The sequence below is a fragment of the Leptonotus elevatus genome, chromosome 3 (assembly GCF_054856555.1).
Source record: "Leptonotus elevatus isolate MCC_2025b chromosome 3, RoL_Lele_1.0, whole genome shotgun sequence".
NCBI lineage: Eukaryota > Metazoa > Chordata > Actinopteri > Syngnathiformes > Syngnathidae > Leptonotus > Leptonotus elevatus.
In genome coordinates this window covers 6,151,961-6,164,725 of record NC_141241.1, presented here as the reverse complement: position 1 = coordinate 6,164,725, position 12,765 = coordinate 6,151,961, and positions in this window count along the sequence as shown.

Sequence of the window (12,765 nt, the reverse complement as noted above, 5' to 3'; positions counted from 1 at the left end):
TTTAAGGAATATGTAAATGACATGTTGCATTTATCTACACAGTGTTGGTGCATCTCCACAGGGACAATCATTGCCTAAAAAAAGCCTACTCTTGATCTAATGTGGTCGCCTATATCGCAACATTTGGTTGTACATGACACATAGCGTCTGAGGTGTCTAAAGTCACTGTATGTGAGACAAGAACTCAGAAATGTATCACATTTTTATATATAGAGAGCATGTTGATATGAGATCAAATGGAGCTGTTTTTGTCTTTTACAATAAATCTGTTGCATTCTCTAATGATCTTAGATGGATACAGAATTTTAATACAGCTGAGGGGATAAAACATGAACACCATCTAGTGGTGTTCAATCTGTATGTGTGTGCATATGTGCACATAGTTTTTTTTTTTTTTTTTGGTTGGGGGTCGTTACAAATATGTGATAATTAAACTATGAATTGAAAGTTATAATACAAATATTTGAATGCTCTCTATCAGCTTGGATTGTGAAGAGGGGGAGACAAATCATCGCCAGAGAGTAACAGATTGGAACAGGCCAGTGATTTGCCGCCGTGGCACCTTAGTGTGTCGTCAACATTCCAACCCACCTAATTTGAATGAGTTTGTCTGAAAATTATCTAATAATTAGTTACAAAATATGTTTTTTCATCTATCTATGCCAGTGACATATAGTAAACGACAGGCAGTTAAACACTCATCCGTTAGAGGGCAGAAGATACACCAAATGTATGTTGCCATTCACACAGCAGAATTTGTCCTGGCCCTCCTGTTGGTTTATCAGCTTTGTGCTTTAATTAAACCGGCCCAGATTTCACACTGAGCGGATCAACTTGTGAGCAAACTGAAAATACTTCATTGTTTCGTTATTTTTGTTTGGTGGGGTACAGTGAGTTTTTTTTTTATATGTAAAATGGCTGTCTTGCATTAAGCGATATGGGCAACCTTCTAGCGGTGCCACAAAATCTGAAATACGGAACAAAATCAATGATATACATATATTCAAAGTAGTTATCTTAAGGGGGAAGTCAACTCCAACAAAAAAAATCTTGACAATAATATGTTTTATGCAGTCCCATTAGTCTAAATACGGTATTTTGGTTAATGTTGTGTTAGTGAAATACGAGTTAACTCTTTGACTGCCAAGCATTTTCAGAAAAGAGGATGTGTGGGTGCCAGCTGATTTAAGCATTTTGACTGATCTTTCAAGGTCCACAGAAAAATTTGTGTTTGGACTATGGAAACACAGATACTACCAAATGAAAGATTGAACTCTCATTTTTCATCAGAAAAAAAAGTTTGTTTCTACCTTATTTTCTACCTTATTCCTACCCGATCTTGTCCAAAGAGAGTCATCGCTGCCATCTAGTGCCCAAAAATAGTCATTATACTAACTCGACCTGCTTGATACTTTCAGCACAGCTTGCCAAGGCTTTCCTCCACCCGTTTTCAAAAAAACAAAAACAAACATAGTGAACGTCTTTTAACGTCTTTGGCGGCCCTCATTTGGATTTTACTAAACGTTATTAAACGTTTTTGGCGGTCAAAGAGTTAAGCAGCAAAATCCAGCAGTTTTTAATCAATATCAGAAGGGGGCTATTTTGCCACTTGCTGTAGAGTGAAAATGACATCACAGTTGCACAGGTGTCGAGTAACCACCAATCATAGCTCAGTTTCAGAAAACAGGTGAGCTGTGATTTGTCGTTGCCTGAACCCGAAGCAACTTTAATGTCATATTCAGTAGACAGCAAGTGGCAAAATGGCCGCCCTCTGAGATGGATAAAAACGGCTGGATTTTGCTGCATAACTAATATTCCACAAATGTAATATTAATCAGAATATCATGTTTAGAGAAGTGAGGTCACATATAACATATTATTGTCAAGAAATGTTTAACGTTGACTTCCCCTTTAAAATGGAAAAACAGACAGAACTCCGCAAGTTGCCATTGTTTTTGGAGATGTGAGGATTCCGCATGTCACCAGCGAAATACAAAAGCAGCACAAAGGAAAATTAACATCAAACGTAAGCCGGAAAAAAAGGTGACCGAGATTTTAAGGCAAGCGTAGGCAAATCTGGTCCTCGAGCCGCTGCTCTGCCTGTTTTAGATGTTTCCCTTCTCCAACACACTTGATGGTGATCAGGATCAGGAAGGAAATTATTGTAATGACAGTGAATATATATTCATGTTGATACACATGGTATGTACTGTATTCAGTATGCAAATAAACTGTTAATATGCATTGGTTTTATGCATGATTGAATAATATTGATTATTGTCCAAGAGTATTCCCCTCACAACAGCGGGGAATTGTTCAATAAGTAAATACAGAACGGTAGATTATTTGAACCGTTTTATTCCGGCAGCGTAGCTGAGTGCATCTATTTGAGAAAGAGTTCTTTTGCTGCTGCAGAATGCCGTGGAGAGAATGTGAATGATTGTCCAAGATAGAGAAAAGTTTGCTCAGTGATCTTTTGTCCCTCACTCATTCAATTGCAAACGTCTCCCATCTCGTCCAATGATGTCACCAGCATTCTTGATGAGTTCATTGATTTTTTTTTGCGTCCCTGGCACTGATGCTGCTCCCCCAGAAGACAGCTGCTAAGTGCATGGCACTTGCTGCCACAGAATGGTAGAACATCTCCAACATCTCGCTGCACACACTGAAGGATCTGAGCTTCCTCAGGGAACACAGTCTGCTCCAAGCTTTCTTGAAATCAGCGTCCATGTTGGTGGTCCAATACAGTCCATTGTTCAAGTGTATACTTCCCAACTTTTATACGTGTACAAGGTGCTACATTGGGTTGGGGCAGATCTGGAATTAATGTAAAGTATGAAGTATTTTGTGAAAGGAAATTCGCTCTGAACATCTTTTACTCTATTAGGCTATGGAGATGGTTGCAGAAGAATGAATTCTGAAGTCTACAAAACTATTTTGTTTGACAATTTACAAGAAAAATGCATCCAAACTAATCCGGAGAAGCTACATCGTACAACGATAGTGACCCAAAACGCAACGCTAGTACTTCATCAGGGAGAAAAAGTGGAAGGTCGTAGACTGGCCAACTCAATCACCAGACCTTAACCCAATAGAGCATGCATTTTACCTGCTGAAGAGGAGACTGCTGGCAGTGATAGAAGAACTGCTCAGAAACAATCAAAAACTGAGAGTCTGCAGTAAAAGCCTAGAAAAGCATTTCAAATGAAGCAAGCAAGAGTCTGGTGAAGTTGGTTAGTCACAGTTTGATGTATTTTACGTTACCAAATATTAAATGTTATTCGCTTAAAGTTCTAATACTTTCGCTCACTACACATTAACACATCTAAAAGTAAATAGGCCTACCATAAAACAAAAATCTGGAATTCTGGACTGTTGTCATCTTTTGAGCTGAAATCCAAATGTCTTCAGTATGGGATAGATGCCACGGATTTACGGGTTTTACACATCAGCGCCGTTTCTGGCCACTGCTGGCCGCGTTCCAACACTCGCACCCCCACCTCCCCCGCTCATGGGCAGGCGGGGCGTCTCGGCTATCTGAAATGCTTCGGACATTCAGACAGACACTACACACTCGCAGCCTCGCACCCGTTGACGGGAACGCGCATCCGAGGGGCACGCGTCGCAAACCGGAAACGTAAACAAAGTTGATGGGTGAAACCCCGGAAGTCCCGCCTCCTCCGTGGCATATAGTCCATAGCTACAACAAAAATTAAGGAATTTGTTGCTTCCCCCCTTCAAAAATTGGCACCTTGGGTTTATTCCTCTTTTGGATCTAATACGTTCATATTGAGACTTTTGTGTGTGCGCGTGTGTTCAGTTTTTGTCGTGTATATCCATTACATGCTCTCACTAAGCTAACAAGAGCATAGCTAGAGCTGGGATAAAACAAAAAACACAGTGTTAATGCCTTAAAGAGAAAGATGATTGGCACTGGGAAAGATGCTTTTAGTGTTTGAATATGATCAAAGGCTATGCTTGCCAACTGTCAATATAAGAAGTACCAGAGTGGTGAGTTTTGTCAGATGATACGGTAAGCACAAGCACCAGTGTTCTGAGTCTGGAATTGTGAACAGAAATATTAAAAAATATGTCATAAATACTGTACTAAAAAGAGTGGTAAAATATGAGATCTATCATCAAATTCTCTTGTGCCTATTCTGTGTACCACTCACATTAACTGAATTCGCTTCTTGACTTGCTCAAGATGTAACAGACAGATCATGTCCCCTGACCACCCAGTTTCTTTTTTTTTTTTAAATCCTCTTTCCCAAACAGTTTCTGTTGCTTTTTTTTCCCAGATTAAAATTACAAAGAGTCAATCCATTCTGTGTGTCAAATTAGAATGATCTCCGTAATAAAACATCATAACAGAGTGACACATTTTACACAGAGCTGTCAAAACACTAAGATTTGATTTTGGTTCATCTACAGGCTCACCTGAGTATTATGTGAGAAATGTGTCTTTTATCAAGAGTTTCGAAAAGAGCTTTTCACATGTTGCTTTTAATAAGTCCTGGTGGTTGTAGGTGGCACTATTAAGAAAGAGAATCAGCGCTGACAAGTCAAAGGGCACACCAGCAGGCTTTGTTCTCAATTTCCATATTGGTGCAGTGTTCAGTGCAGCTTTCACATACCTTGAGCAAAAAGGGATGGATTCTTTTCATTCTCTTTTGCTGGAGATGTGAGGAAACAAAGCTACTAAGGTGATGCATGAGCAAGTTGGTGTGGCACAGGTGGTAAAATGCGAAGATGTTTCGTTATAATGCGTGTTTTCTGTTGCTAAGTAACTGTCAGGAACATGGATCTTCTTAGACCCGTATTAGGGATGCTTGAGCAAATACTAGCATATACCAGAGGTAGGAAGGAGTAAGTCCTTGTTTTGCAAGTAACAAGTAAGTTTCAATTCTTTGCCCTAAAGTCTCGAGTCAAGTCCAAAGTCAAGACTGACAAGTCTCAAGCGTCAGTCACAAGTCCTACACTTTGAGTTTCAAGTCCTTTCGAGTCATTTTAACAACATCGTAGATTATATTATTTCAGGTGACCATCAAAGTAGGAGTCAGGGACTCAGGAAGTGAACCCAGAGTGGTGCAATAGATTGCTGTGTTTAAAATGTGTTACTAATGAGTTTACAGTCTCATTAACTACGCAGCTGGCAACAATAGATATATATATATATATATATATATATATAAGAAAAAACTAAATACAAAACGAGCTATACAAAGCTGATAAACTAAACGCGACGTGGGAAAAACAACACGTGGATACCAATCACTCAAGCGTAAAGCTGAGGAAACACAAAACTACGGAGCAAAAAAGAAAACGCGTGGTTAACAAGCACTCAGGCAATAAGCCGAGAAAACAACAACATAAAACTACGTGTCAAAAGACTCACGTGAGAAACTGGAAACAAGAAACAAAGCTAGAGATAGGAATTTGGAAGACAAAGTCAGAATAAAGCTCTTGGGCGAGGACGTAGCAAGGTCAATACTCTGACGAGGTGTGTCGGCAGTTCCAGTCCTTATAAAGCGTTGATTTGTGAATGAGAAACAGGTGCGGCGCAGGAGGACACGCCCCTCTACTCCATCAGAGACTGAAAAAAGACAAAAACAAAAAACGCAATGAAAGCACAACCATAACAAATCTTTAGGATTTGAGCTTTACCAAAATGACTTGACGATGTATGGTACATATACAGTCACAGCAAAACTGACATGATCTTGAACATTTGTTGTTGTTCTTTATTATTCTGTCCTCGTCTACTCTTCCACTAGGATGAGTAAAAGACTTAAATAACAAGCAGACAGTGCATAAAGGTTTCTCCTGAGGGTTGCTCTAAATGCTGCAATCGTCTTGCAGGGTTGCAAGTCAACATGCAAAGACGATAAATGTCTCTCTGGTAGTCATTTGCATGCATTATTGAAATAAAAGCCAGAAGAAAGGGAATTCTATACTAACTGTTACATGAGAGAGGAAAAAAATGGGATTTTAAATTCGCCACTAGTAACACAATAATTTCTCTAAATGGCAGACTATTCAGGTTCATAGCGTCTAATTGGCAACCTTGATTATTTTCTCTTACCTTCCAGTAGTCAATGACACTTCAGTTTCACTACTTTCCTTACCCAACAATATCCAAAGTGCAACAATAAAAAAAAAAGAGGCAACAGATGTTGTTCAACTGGCACCAGTCCACAAAGTCTTCAGTTTGTTCTGTGTACTCCCTGCCGTTACTATCCTCTACAACAGTGGTCCTCAATCCTGGTCTTCGGGGACCGGTATCCAGCCTGTTTTCCATGTCTCCTACAGCCAACACAGGTGGGAATCGTTATCAGGCTTCTCCAGAGCTTGCTAATTAGTTGATGATATGAATCACCTGTGTTGGCTGCGGGAGACATGGAAAACAGGCTGGATACCGGTCCCCGAGGACCAAGGTTGAGGACCACTGCTCTACAACACTGGTTCTCTACCCCGGTCCTCGAGTACCCCTATCCAGCCTGTTTTCCATGTCTCTCTCAACCAACACACCCGAGGATCGTCATTAGGCTTCATGCAGAGCTGGCTGATTAGCTAATCATTTGAAACACCTGTGTTGGCTGTGGGAGACATGGAAAACAGGCTGGATAGGGGTACTTGAGGAACGCGGTTGAGAAGAACCACTATTCTACAAGGCCACATAGAGTCTGCCATGTACAGTCAGTGTGAAGACGAATGGTGCCAGGACCGTCCCTAGCATGGTTCCCAGAGACTGGAGCACCATGTCTGAAACATCGCTCGTGCCAGCTGTGGACAGTCTGTGAGCTGGTCTAAGATCCATTTTTTTTTTACAAATGGTGACTGAGCTGTATACTCCCTCAATGTCGGCATATAAAAAAAGTGTTTTGTGGCAGCTTGCATACTAAGTGAATATTTCAAAGAGTAGATAAAAGAGAAACATGATTTCAATCCCCAGAGATGAGGAAGAAGATGTTTGTGTTCTGTGCTTGTATCCTGCTAATGGTGAAGTTCAGAACATCACTTGCTGTTTCGCCATTTGCAGAGGGGAAAAAAATACGAGGGTCAACATTTGAATAGCTTTCTGTTGGATAGTACAGCCCCTTAGAGCCAGAAGCTCAAATGTCCCTCCAGCAAAGCTTTTCTTCGAGGATGATGTGCCTGGAGTCATACCACTTATCATTCACAAACACAGCCAACCCCCACTCTTTTCCTCTTACCACTCCTTGAAATCCAGTCCGCCCGCAGCAGCTGAAATCCTCGTGTATATCCCGGCCATACCGCGCATTTCCCATTTATGTAGCAAGCATGGCAACAAGTAAAACATCCCGTGTTTAGAAGCCAACAGCAAAAAAAAAAAAAAAAAAAATATGAGAGATGATGCTTTTATTCAGGTATCTTACATTTAATACGTGTTTTTTTTCCCCAGCATATCAAAGGTACTTGCTCAAACCAGTTCCGCTTTCTATTGTAACATTCTTAACTGTCATAATGTGTACAAAATAACAAAATAAATAGATAAATAAAATAACCAAAGTGACTATCAAAATGTTAAAACATAACACTCTTTGAACGCTGCCTTTAGATTAATGAAGAAAAATGGGGGAGTCATGTTCTGATCATCTTTGATCTACGCTCTATGCACGGGATTGGCATGCATGTAGTCTATAGATTGGTAGGAGGGGGGAAAAACAAAGCGTGTGTTTATGTGAAGTCAACATGTTTAATCCATGAATCCATGAATATGAATTATCGCATAAGGCTGTGTAGGCTTAATTTATAAGCAGTCAGAAAAGGCATGTACAGTACTTTGACAGGAAGTAATGTGACTGCATGCAAACCATCAACACTGTTTTTTTTAATTTGTATTCTCTTTTGTCTTTATATCTGACCTATTTAAGTGAACACAAAATTTGATGCAGAATAAGAGTGGCTATTAACTCCACTTGCCACAGGGCTGGTGAGCAAAAAAAGTCAATGTCAACTGTACAACCTTTTAATAGTTTGAATAGTTGCGGGGCACTGTAGCACTTTACATCCTGGCATGTAAAAATACTTCATGTCACAGTACTGTTAAGTGTTTCGGCACTACATCGCAAGTGACGGTGATGGTCAGGCAGGCCAAATTGAAATGCTCCTCAGAACTGCCTCATAAAATGTGGCCTCAGTATCTCCTGTTTGGAATATTTCACAGGTGAACGGGTTAAATGGAAGAAAGGTGAGTGTCATGATTGAGCGTAAAAGGAGCATCCCCAAAAAGCTCGGCTCACACGCAAGGATGGAGCGAGGTTCACCACTTTGTGAACAAATAGTCCAACACAGCATGTAACTGAAAGAAATTTTGGGATTTCATCAGCTACAGTCAATTATATCATCAAATGATTCAGAGAATCTGGAGGAATCTAGTAAGTGGCATGGCTGAATACCCTAACCCTAAACTGCATTAAAAATTGGGATTTGTGGAAATTATAGTGCCTTGTGGGCTCATGAACACTTAAAGTTTGTAACTACATCTACAAAAGCAAGTTGAAACACGACTATGCAAAGCGAGAGCCGTATATCAACAACACCCAGAAACATCGCCGACTTCTTTGGGCACAACCGCATCTGAGATGGACTGACGCATTCCGGAAAAGTGTGCTGTGGTCTGATGAGGCCACCTTTCAAATTGTTTATGAAGGAAAAGGACCATCCAGGCTGTTATCAGTGGAAAGTTGAAAATCCAGCATCTGTGGCGGTATGATGGTGTGTTAGTGCCCATATATGCATGTGTAACTTGCACATCTGTGAAGACAACAATAATGCTGAAGATACAAATCAGGTTTTGGAAAAATGTATGCTGGCATCTAAGCAACAACTTTTTCAGGGACGTCGCTGCTTATTTCTGGACGATAATACCAAGCCACATTCTGCACGTGGTACAACTGCGTCTAGGCCTTATGTATCTATTTATGTATTTATTTTATTGAGGGGGGGGGGGGCATTTACGTCTCTATGAACCCTCCCAAACAGCCTATACCCTTCTAAAACTTGTTACACTTAATAAATGTAATTTTTAAAATGTATGAAAAATACCGAGCTGCTGATTATAGGCTGCGATCAAAAATTGTTAGTGGATGCACACTCCGCATCCTAGCAGCACATGAGGACAATAATGATGAAATGTCATCTTATAAACTACATTCATGTTTTGTTTTTAATATTAAATGGCTTAACTTAACCAGAAACTGGGCTACAATTGCCACAACGACTCTGCAATAACCAAACCGTCAAGTGGCCTGGGGCACACTGTATTCCTGAGCTGGGCAAAACCGTCATTAAACAGGCCCGTTGTTGACGGATGCCCACCTTTCGGTGAGTGCTTCCGCATTTTCGGCAGTGCTTTATGATGCAAAACCTCGTAAAAATACACGGACTAAGAAGGACCGTCTGTACTGACTCGAATCGACGGACGTAAACCTGCTTCAGTTGATGCCCAGTCTGTGTATTTGGTTTGGTTTTGTTCACCTGTGCTGTATTCACAGTTTTTAACAAATGGAACTGCTTTTAATAGTAAAACCTAAAATCAGCTAATTTTTGAACTCATAATTGAGTTGGTGATCACTCAGGAAGGGGTTGCCAAATTTTAGTGCTGAAGGACCACATTTTGTTGTTAAAATGGTCAGATAATTTGTACAGCAGATGAGGTTTTTTTTTTATTGTGTTTACTCCATTTTAATAATTAAATAATTATATATATATATATATATATATATATATAACAACCCAGCCATTTAATAAACATAAAAGTATATTCAACATCATATTGAATATTTTGCATTACGGACGGAACCTTGCCAAGGGTGTTAAGGGTGTACACTGCCTCTCAAACCTCGAGATGGAAGCGTTTGAAAATATATGTTTAATTTACATATGGCAGGTTCAATATGGTATCATTTATGGATGGTTTGAAGGAAAACTATGAGCAATTATTAAAATGATCTGCCCGATGAGCTGTCTCTCAGGGCATTATAGAACACGTTGTCAAATCTACCTGCGAGACACGGAAGCCTGACTTAGCAAGGTCAAAGCTCGGTATCATGCCACATGCAGATCGGTTTGCTGTCGCCGCATCTGAATGACAGCCCTCACCTCACCAGATGTGAGTTCATGTTTGTGTGGGATTCACCCAAATCGGAATTGCATTCGAAATAACATACACATAACCATTTTCTTGATCTTGGGCATCCTGTTGATTTGCATGCAGCACACATTCTTGCATCCCAATGCTTAACTGATTACTAACATTTTAATTAAAAGCAAAATTTTACTGGTGAAAAAATATATTGTTTTATTTTAAATCCATGCAATGAATATCTGCAATGAGTCCTTGCTGCCATTAGTGAGACTGTCTATTCTATAGGTTATAGAAACTGTCATTTCTATAACGTGCACGTTAGTCAGACATAATTTTTTTTTTTTAAGTATTTCACGGCTCTTCAATATTTCCACATTTTACGTACAGCCTCATTTCAAAAATTAAATGAATGAGCGCTGCATAATCGCAGAAAGTGAAGCGCTGTAAATAAGTTCCGGGCGAGCTGTATCTCAGCGACCATTCTCGTTATGTTGGATATCAGTCAGAATTGGTAGAGTTCTTGTTTTGACATGGACAAACTGTATGCGACTTTCGACTTGTCACAAAAGGGAACACCACAACAATTCACTCGCATTATTTGTTTGGGACAGTTTTATGCCAAAAGCCTTTTCCGACACAATCCACCCATTCTTTAATGGCAGTTGCCTGGAAATGGAACCTGCTCTGTCGACACGAGGCGACAACATACTAGTGTGCTTTGACTTCAAGAATGAATCGCCAGACAAGTGGTTGAGCAAGTGGACATTATCGTGCCATCAACATAATCATCATCAATAACTATTCAAATTGTTGGTGGGCAGTGGACACATCAATATTTGAGATTAAAATGTTTTTATAACTGATAGACCACGATTTCATGAATCAATATAACACTAACCACCATCACTTAATATTGATTTTTTTTTTTGTTTCAGCTTCTTATTCATATGAGAGAAATCACGCTACTGCGGTTCTGGCATAGTACAAAATCCATCCAGGAAACTGAATGCAATTATTTCCATTTGCCAAGGATAAGACCAACCATCTTGGTTGTCACGTATGTTTATAAATTGTCTGACAAGAAAAAAAACACTCTCAAACCAATCTATCCACTTTGCAATTAAAAAAAATACAATATTTTCTGTCTGCCTTTGTTGTCCTTTAAACTGATTCTAATTGTAAAACCAGTTGTGGTTTAATCAAACTGAGTCGCTACGTATCGAATCCTCTTGTATTAGAGAGACACGTCAGTTATAAATCGCTCCAATTTAATTAATCAACTTAAATAGTTTGGGCTTTGGAGATATTTTACATACTGAATCGTAGTCCACCAAAATTCTTGTATCGTATCATACCCGTGAATCAAGATACTTATCAAATATACCGATAAGAACACTGGGGCTCACTGTTTTAACATTTCAGAAACAGTTAGTGGTGAGTTGCGGAATGTAATTGATTTGCAATTGTTCGGTTCAGTCACAGATTGTGAGAGTATTCAGAGTCCTCGGTGTGCAGCTTTATATGCTCTGCTGACAATACAAAGGAGGTACCACAGCATTTAGTTACAGAAACCGATCCGGACGAAACTGGATTTTATTAGAAATGTGTTTATAATACTTGAAATACCCTCTTAACTGTATGTGCAACTGTTTGGATTTAAGAGATTAATCTGGCAGCATTTGCACAGCCAATACCCCCCAACCCCCCCACCCCGCCCAAGTCAAATTGGTTGGCTGAGCTTGTGCATGACTTGAATCACAACACTGTACAAGGTGCCTTTTATTAAACAGCTTGTAACTCAGTCAAAACAATTAGGACTCGGCGTTAGAGAAGTGGTATCCTGGCAACTGGATATGGCAACGCTGAATTGTCAAGGAGGGAAGTTTCGGGATCCCACAAATTGGCAAACCGTGGAAGTTTATCCACGATTTGATGTTGTTGGCTGTTAAAAGTATTTATTTAATTCTAGTTGTTTGCTTTATAATGAGCTGAATGAATGCTAAGTTGTTTGCAGATTGGTGGTTGGCCCATATTGCGAGCAGAGCCGCTATGGTGGGTCCATCTCACCCCGGTGCTACGGGGAGATCATTTTGACAGTGGCCGCAGGGCTTTTCACTACACTTAGCGTGTTTTGTATGCCCAACTCATACACATGCATGCTTATGTCCGGCTTGTAGTTATTTTTTGTTGGTTTCTCTTTTCCGAATACACACACGAATGCACGGACTCCTGGAGGAAATGTTTCTTGTTTTCAAATGGAGTCATTGACAAGCAGGCTACAACGAGATGCTTTCTGCTGAGGTTAAAGAAGCATTCGTGTATAACTTTTTATATTTTTAAATAGCTTGCTTTAACCAGGATTCACCACTGCACTGTGGCTAAAAGTAGAACCCGGGTTGGACTTTGTGCCATAAATCCTCACTGGTCACACACAGCTGGATCTTGCACAACTGTCTTCCATTCTTTTTGCTCCTGGTTTTGGCGGAGGGCTTACGGACTTCATCGCTATCCTCACTGCACGCGGCCACCAAGGCTGCCTCCGGATACTGGCAGCTCAGCGATGGTAAAATTTTTCATTTCCGGTCAGAGAGAGGGAGACTTAATTTTTCACAGTTTTAAAGCCTCATTTTATTTACTTGCAGATTTTTCAA